The sequence below is a fragment of the Erythrolamprus reginae genome, chromosome 2, assembly GCF_031021105.1.
Source record: "Erythrolamprus reginae isolate rEryReg1 chromosome 2, rEryReg1.hap1, whole genome shotgun sequence".
NCBI classification, from domain to species: Eukaryota; Metazoa; Chordata; class Lepidosauria; order Squamata; family Dipsadidae; genus Erythrolamprus; species Erythrolamprus reginae.
In genome coordinates this window covers 2,327,310-2,335,513 of record NC_091951.1, presented here as the reverse complement: position 1 = coordinate 2,335,513, position 8,204 = coordinate 2,327,310, and the positions used below count along the sequence as shown (strand labels likewise).

General features: G+C 49.4%; 1 long non-coding RNA gene across 1 annotated transcript; it reads right to left on the bottom strand.

Moving 5' to 3' along the window:
- Positions 1-4,453: 4,453 nt before the first annotated feature.
- Positions 4,454-7,746, bottom strand: LOC139163003 (uncharacterized). Its single transcript, XR_011558393.1, has 3 exons — positions 7,629-7,746; positions 4,922-5,062; positions 4,454-4,744 (listed from the first exon to the last, which is right to left on the bottom strand). It is a non-coding gene; the product is annotated as an uncharacterized lncRNA (long non-coding RNA).
- Between the last annotated feature and the right edge of the window lie 458 nt (positions 7,747-8,204).

Sequence of the window (8,204 nt, the reverse complement as noted above, 5' to 3'; positions counted from 1 at the left end):
TCTTTGTACTTTAGTACTTAAGTACTCAAAAAAAACCCAGCTTCCGAGGTTGCTTTGGGAGGAGAGAAATTGGGCAGAGTTCCCCCTCCCTCTCTGGGCGACTGCAGCCTCGGAGCAACTCCAGCCACCCAAGGAAGCAACCTGGGAAGTTGAAGGATTCATTCTTTCTGGGAAATTTATGACTTCTCCACAGCCTAAATCTTCAGGTGATCTACCATATTTTGGGGAGTTTTTCCCCTCCCCTCCCATCAGAGTTTCAAAATGTTTCACCACTGTTGAAAATAGGGGTCACAAGTTGGCAACGCCCACACAGTCACATGGCCACTCAGTCACATGATCATCAAGCCACTCCTACACAGTCACATGACTGTGGGGCAGGGGGACCTCCTTGGAACTGGAGAAACTGTCTTGGGAGAGAGCAAAGTCCACCCTCTGGACAGAGGAGACCCCTGGTTGGAAAGAGGGCTCAAAGAGGCCACCTGCATTACAGGGAACAGCCCTCTCTCAACAGAGCGGGAGATACGGTCCCCCCTCCCTCCTGTCTGCCACACAGTCCTGAGGACAAGGGATTTTTGGGGGCAGCCCAATCTATGTTCCAAAGTTCCAGGCAAACGCTCCCCAACAAAACAGCCTTTGGGGCTTCAGGGGTTCCTCGCACAAAGGGTCTGGCTGGGTGTAGGCGGCCTTTCTCGGCCCCTCCTGCGTTTCTCAGGCCGGGCGTCGCCTGAAGCTCCATCCTGGGCTTGGCAGCCTTCCCGCCATCCCTTCGCTTTGCGCAGAGGGGGAACCGGGGAGAATCCCACTGCCTGAGCCAAAGGGATCCCGGAGATCCTGAGACTTGGCTTTCCAGCCCTTCCACTCCACTATTTTCCCTTTCTCTCCTTCCTCTATCTATCTTCCTTTCCCCTTTTCTCCCCTTCCTTTCCCTTTCCCTTTCGTTTCCATTCCTTTCTCTTTCTTTTTCTTTCCTTCCCCTTTCTGTCCTTCTTCTACCTTCCCTTCCTTTCCCTTTCTTTCCTTCCCCTTTCTGTCCTTCTATCTTCTTTCCTTCCCCTTTCTCTTCATTTCCTTTCTTTTCTGTCCCTTCCCCTCCCCCTTCCTTTCCCTTTCCTTCTCTTTCCGTTTCGTTTTCCTTTCCTTTCCCTTTCTTTTTCTTTCCTTCCCCTTTCTGTCCTTCTTCTACCTTCCCTTCCTTTCCCTTTCTTTCCTTCCCCTTTCTGTCCTTCTATCTTCTTTCCTTCCCCTTTCTCTTCATTTCCTTTCTTTTCTGTCCCTTCCCCTCCCCCTTCCTTTCCCTTTCCCTTTTTCTTTCCCTTTCGTTTCCTTTCCTTTCCCTTTCTTTTTCTTTCCTTCCCCTTTCTGTCCTTCTTCTACCTTCCCTTCCTTTCCCTTCCTTTCCTTCCCCTTTCTGTCCTTCTATCTTCTTTCCTTCCCCTTTCTCTTCATTTCCTTTCTTTTCTGTCCCTTCCCCTCCCCCTTCCTTTCCCTTTCCTTCTCTTTCCGTTTCGTTTTCCTTTCCTTTCCCTTTCTTTTTCTTTCCTTCCCCTTTCTGTCCTTCTTCTACCTTCCCTTCCTTTCCCTTTCTTTCCTTCCCCTTTCTGTCCTTCTATCTTCTTTCCTTCCCCTTTCTCTTCATTTCCTTTCTTTTCTGTCCCTTCCCCTCCCCTTCCTTTCCCTTTCCCTTTTTCTTTCCCTTTCGTTTCCTTTCCTTTCCCTTTCTTTTTCTTTCCTTCCCCTTTCTGTCCTTCTATCTTCTTTCCTTCCCCTTTCTCTTCATTTCCTTTCTTTTCTGTCCCTCCCCCTCCCCCTTCCTTTCCCTTTCCTTCTCTTTCCGTTTCGTTTTCCTTTCCTGTCTCTTTCTTTTCCTCTTTATTCCCCCCTTTTCCTCCCCCCTCTTTCCCCCCTTTCTCGTTTCTTTACTACTTTTATTTTCTATTTTATGCCATAAAAGGAGACTTTTGTTTTAGGATTGATAATGCAAATTTTCTTGGGGGAAACGTATGCGTGTGTTTCTTTGTGTGTGTGTGTGTGTGTGTGTGTGTGTGTGTGTGTGTGTGTGTGTGTGTGTGTGTGTGTGTGTGTGTGTGTGTGTGCAGCCAGACGCTTCCAGCCCCAGAGGAAGAATCCTTGGTTCTGAGGGGTCGCAGAGAAGCGTTTATCTCGGCCGTTGGAGGTGGGAGGGGGCAGATCGAGGGACAATACCAATGGGAATTCTCCCTGCTTCAGCGTCATCGGTTTCTGGGCAGAGTCCTCTGTGCCTTCGCCTGAATTTAGGAAGAGAGAGAGAAGCGGAGATAGTGGGAGGGGGAGGGAGGGGGCAGGAGGGGGGATCTCGCTCCACGCTCCAACAGTCTGAGGGACAGTGAACTGGCCCCCTGTGAAAAACGTTTGGGGACCCCTGGTCTTAAGCATAAAACGTATCAGGAAAGACTTCATGAACTCAATCTGTATAGACTGGAGGACAGAAGGGAAAGGAGGGACCTGATTGAAACATTTAAATATCTGAAAGAGTTAAATAAGGTTCAGGAGGGAAGTGTTTTTAATAGGAAAGTGAGCACAAGAACAAGGGGACACAATCTGAAGTTACTTGGGGGAAAGATCAGAAGCAACCTGAGAAAATATTTGACTCAAAGAGTAGTAGATGCTTGGAACAATCTCCCAGCAGACGTGGTTGGTAAATCCACAGTAACTGAATTGAAACATGCCTGGGATAAACATAGATCCATCCTAAGATAAAATACAGGAAATAGTATAAGGGCAGACTAGATGGACCGTGAGGTCTTTTTCTGCTGTCAATCTTCTATGTTTCTACCTAGATCTCCTAAGCCAGGTGTCCCTAATCAGGTGTCTGTGTAATACAGTGTTTCCCAACCTTGGCAACTTGAAGATATTTGGTGTAATACTGGTGTAATACAATATCCAAAAGACCACAGTTTCTCCATTCCAACTTTATTTTAAAACATTATTATTTATTTATTGTATTTATATGCCACTCACTCTAAACAACTCCAAAGTAGAAAAGAGCCAATTTGTTTCAGTAGCTGGATTTGCCCAACACAACACACAGGGTATTCTGCAAAAGTAGTTTGTATGGGTCGTTTACAGTTCGTGGTCATTTAAGATTCATTGAATTCACCTGGCTCAAGCCTCCAATCTTCCTCACCTGGCCGCAATGAGCCATCTCCATGGCAACCCCTCCAGGTGCCGAGCCCCGTGCTGAGGGTCCCGCACAGGAATCGAGTGCAACCGAGCCTTTCCCGCCCAAACCCCCTCAGAGGCTCCCCGGGGGTCTTTCTCCCCACCCCTCTCGCCCGATAATTGGTTGCTCTTGAAAACCCCTCCCTCGGATTGGTCGGGATGCCTCTTCCTCGCTCGAGGGGCGGGGAGCATTTAAAAAGCCGGTGATTTTCCTCAGCTGTGTGGAAAATTAGCCAGCACGTTGCCCGAAGGAGCAGACTCTGCGGCTGGAGGGTCTCTCGTTTGATGCTGTGGGCGCCGGAGAGCCCCAAAAACAGTCGCCCCGGCGCAGGGCCGCCCACCTCGCAGTAGCTAGAAGGGGAAAGAGTGGAAAAGTTGCAGAGAGAGAAAAAAAGAGAGGAAGGAAGGAAGGGAGAGATAGGGGGAGGGAGAGAGAAAGGGAGGAGTGAGAAGGAGAGAGAAATAGAAAGGGAGAGAGAGAGAAATAAAAAGTGAAGGAGAGAGAGGGGGAAGGAAGGAGGGAGACAGAAAGAAAGAAAGGAAGAGAGAGAAGGAGAGAAAAGGAAAAGAAGGAAGGGAAAGTGAGAGGGAGGGAAGGAGGGGAGAGAGAAAGAAAGAGAAATGGTGAGAAAGAGAAAAAAAGAGGAAGGGAGAGAAAGAAAGAGAAAAAGAAAGAGGAAAGGTGGGAGGGAGAGAGAGAAAGAGAGAAAAAGAGAAAGGGGGAAGAGAGAAAGAGAAAAATAGGGAAGGGGAAGAGAGATAGAAAGAGAGCGAGAGGGAATGAAGGAGGGAGAGAGAAAGAGAGAGGAAGGGAAAGAGAGAAAAAGAGAGGAAGGAAAAGAGAAAGAGGGAGGGGAGAAAGAGAAAGGGAGGGAGGAAGAGAGATAGAAAAAGAAAAAGATTTTTTTTTTGCTCCATATAGACCAAATTTTTAATCAAGTTCCCCCCACCCCACCCCGGTCAATGGTGTCCCTCTTGCCAATGTTAAAATCTGGTCACTTTAGTCATAATTTGACATAACATGAGTTTTTATGGATCGGCTCTTGGGCCACATCAAAATGCAAAGTTCCAGAAATAAATCATTATTAAAATTGGATAAAACAGTTGAAAATTGAATTTAATATAATACAGTTTAAAATGAAATTGGAATACAAGACGATTTAAAATGAAGTTGGAATAAAATACATTCTAAAATTAAATTTAAAAAAATACAATAATTTAGATACAGATAAAACATGATAAAATTGTACTTTGATGTTTACATAAATAAATAGAGAACTGGTGCGACCATTCAGTGAGAGCCCCCCAAAGTTCCTTGGAGACCCCGGAAAGTGACATTGTTTGTCTTTGGGGTCTGTGTATGGTTTGGCCTCTTAAGTTCAGGGTGTTGTGTCACCAGAACCACCAGCTGAAGATGAGGAGGCAGCCTCCATCACTGTGGAATCCACATACAGCAATCCACCAATTCCCACATCACCATAATTGATGAAAGACAATGTCGGACCTTCAGGCCTGGTCGACAATGTGATGGTTGCTGCAATTTGTCCTTGGGCAAAAGAAGCACAGATTGAAGATTTTAATAATAATGAAATAGTAAGAAAGAAACAAAATAATGAATAAAACCGAACAATCCAATTAATATTAAAGGCTCCTAGTTTTCTTTCCTGTTAGCTTCCATAGTCCAAGCATCCCTACCCAAAACGCCAAAGCAAGGTTTCCTGACCTTTGGTGTTACATCACAACCTTTGATCCAGCTGTGGGGAGATGCTGGGGGTGTTCCCTCAGAGACCCCCCAGCCACTGTGAGTCTTTCAAGATGGAGAGTCAAAAGCTGAAAGAGACACTCGGAGAGTCCCAGGCAAAGTCTGTGGAATGAATAGAAAAAACGGGGAGTGAAAGACCCAGGAAAGACCATTGGCTAAATGACTTGGGGTGGGGGGAGAAGGAGAGAGAGGGGAAGAAAGAGGGAAGGAGGGAGGGAAGAGAAAATACAGGGAAGGGAGCAGTGGAGGGATTCAGCTGGGTTATTTATTTTTATTTATTTATTTTGTCAAGTACGTGTTGGTGGTATAAAAAGAAATAACAATATTTATATACATGATACCAATAAGAGAGAAACATTAGGACAGGAAATGAAAGGCCCTCTGGTACACTTATGCACGCCCCTTACTGGCCTCTGAGGAATCGGGAGAGGTCAACAGTGGACAATCTAAGGGTGAAGTTTTGGGGGTTAGGTCATGATACTACAGAGTCAGGTAGCGAGTTCCAGGCATTAACTACTCAGTTACTAAAGTTGTATTTCGTGCAGTCGAGTTTAGAGCGGTTTACTTTGAGTTTGTATTTGTTGTGTACTTGTGTGTTGTTGTGGTTGAAGTCAAATAGTTGTTGACAGGAAGGATGCTGTAGCAGATGATTTTATGGGCTATGCTTAGGTTGTGTTTAAGGTTTAATGGAGTTAATCGTGTGGAAGCTGGTTCTCACTGTTTTGCTAGAACCGTTTAATGTAATGCCCAGTTCGGGGAACCGTCTGAACTGCCTGTCCCTGGCCCCTCCTCTGACCTCCCTTGCCTGGACCCGCCCTGCCTCCCCCCCCCCCCCAAGAAAACAATCTGTCTCAAGATCTCCTGGATCCCTTTGGCTCAGGCAGTGGGATTCTTTGCTGGTTCCCTCTCTGCGCAAAGAGAAAGGATGCCAGAAAGGCTACCAAGCCCAAGCTCCTGGGATCCCCTTTTGCAGCCTCCCCACAAGCAAAGTCAACAGGGAAGACAGATTCACTCAACAACCCTGATAGAAATGAAACGGTGGTGAGCAAGTGGGGCAAATTTCACTTAACAAATACCTTCCCTAACAACAAAAATGTTGGGTTCAATTGATGTCATAAGTCGAGGACTCCCACTAACTGCTTTTTTCATGCCATGTCCTGGTGTCTTTGTCTCCTCCCAGCTCTGAACTCAGCCTAAAGGAACCTCTGATTTCCCTCTTCTTCTGATGGGTTCCTTCCTTCCTTCCTTCCTCCCTCCCTCCCTCCTGATCTGCTCTTCTCTAGAACCTTAACACAAATCATAAGGATTCTACTGTCCGTGCTGAGTCAAATGTACAGAAACAGAAGAAATCTGGGTGCCAAGTGATGAATTATATGCAGCCTCCCTCTATGCCCCCCACCTGCTATAAAGTAAGAAATTCACCTCAAATAAGACTTAATATTGGGGTTTTTTTTTAGTTAAAATCCTCATTAGGTTGTTCAATTCTTTGAATCCCACCACTGCCGGGGACTCCTCAGTCAGCCCTCTGAGACCTCCAAGTCCTCCCTGGCTGTGGGGCTGTCACTCCTTCAGTCACCCCCTGCAGCCCCCCTGCATGATGGATGGATGCCATGACCCCCCTTGAACTGCGCCCCCACCAAGACTGAAAACATCCCCCCTCCCCCCCACCTCTCTCTCTGCCCCTGAACTCGCCTTCCTCGGGTGAAGACTCTGCCCGGAGACCGATGACGCTGAAAAAAGGGGAATTCCCATTGGTCCGTCTGATTTTCTGCGCTCTCCCAATTCCCTATGCAGCCCCTCCGTCTCTGGGGCTGAACCGCCGCATCCTTTCCATCCTTTCCGAAAGAGCCGCTGGCCAAGGGGGGAGGGGCAAGGGCTTCCCTGCTTCATTGACTCCTGTCCTAGCAGCGGGGAGGGCTGGGAGGAACCGCTGTGCAGCCTCCCAAGGAAGGGGGATCCCTGCAGATGGGAGGCTATGGGGTGGGGGAGGGTTCCCCTGAGCCCCAAGAAGAAATCCAGCCTTTAGGGGGGTCTTCCCAGCATCAGCCAAGCAAAGTCCTTTCCCCAAAGAATCCAGGCTTTCCCTGCAGGATCTTCGAGTACACGATCTCGTGGAATCAGCCAGGGATCCCTCCTGAGAGGGAGGCAGAGGGGCCAAGGTTCTCCTGCTCCCCACTGAAGAACAGGGCTTCCCGGAGGCCTTCCCATCCAATGGGCTTTGGTAGGGGGGTGGAAGAGAAAGGCTGGCTCCAACTGCAGCCTCCCAGAAATCTCCTGGACCACAAAACCCATCAGTCCCTCTTCAGACCAGCCTCCTGCCCCTCCCTGGAAGAATCCACGGCTCCCTTCCCACGGGGAGAGCAGCGCCTTTGGGGCTCCACCGCCAAGAGTCTCTGCAAAAGGAGGGACCCAGAAAGGCCCCTTGGTGACTCCCCCTGCAGCCCCCAGCTCCTGGCAAAAAGCCCCCAGCAGTCCCTGCACGCCAAGTGTCCCCAGCCCTTCAGTCCAGGGGAAAGGGATTGCCTGTCTCTCTCTCTCCTCACCACCACCACCACTACTCCGTGTATTCACTCCAAAGCCCCCAGGACGGAGAGAAGCCTGCAAGTCTCGCGCGCACAACGGCAGCTTCCGAGGACCAACGGAACACGCACGAGGAAATGTTTCTCACAGTAGCTCCTGGATGGGGGGAGGGGAGAAATTCCACGTCGGAGGACCTTTCCCAAGGAAGGCAGGAAGCCGGAGCTCCTTTCTGCTCTAGGACGTCATACTGTCTGCCTTTAACCCTTGAGGTGCGCTTCTATCAGGCGCAGATGATGTAGACTCTGTCGTTGGCGTTGGGCCTTTCTCGCGAGCCGAAATGGGCCCCTTGGTGACCCGTCAGATCTCAGGCCCACTTGGATTGCGTCACAAAAGAGGCAAACGCGCATGTCTCTTTCCTCTGGCTCGCAAGTGGGAGTTGCCGTGGCCGACCACCAGGGGGTTCTCTCCACGGGGGGCTGTTGCCTTGGCAGCTCTTTCGCCTCAAAAGGGAGTTGAGCATGCGGGTCCGTCCCCCAGCCTGATGAAAAGGTACTGAGGAGGGGAGGCGAGGAAAGGCTTCCCCGGCGTCCGTCCCCTTCCCCCACCCTATGCATCGAGACACCCCCTCCCCCCCAGTCAAGAGGCTGCAGGGGGGTCTGGCAGGGAGGGAGGGGCCAGGAGGAGCATCCCCGGGAATGGGGTCCCACCAGATGACAGGCAGCCG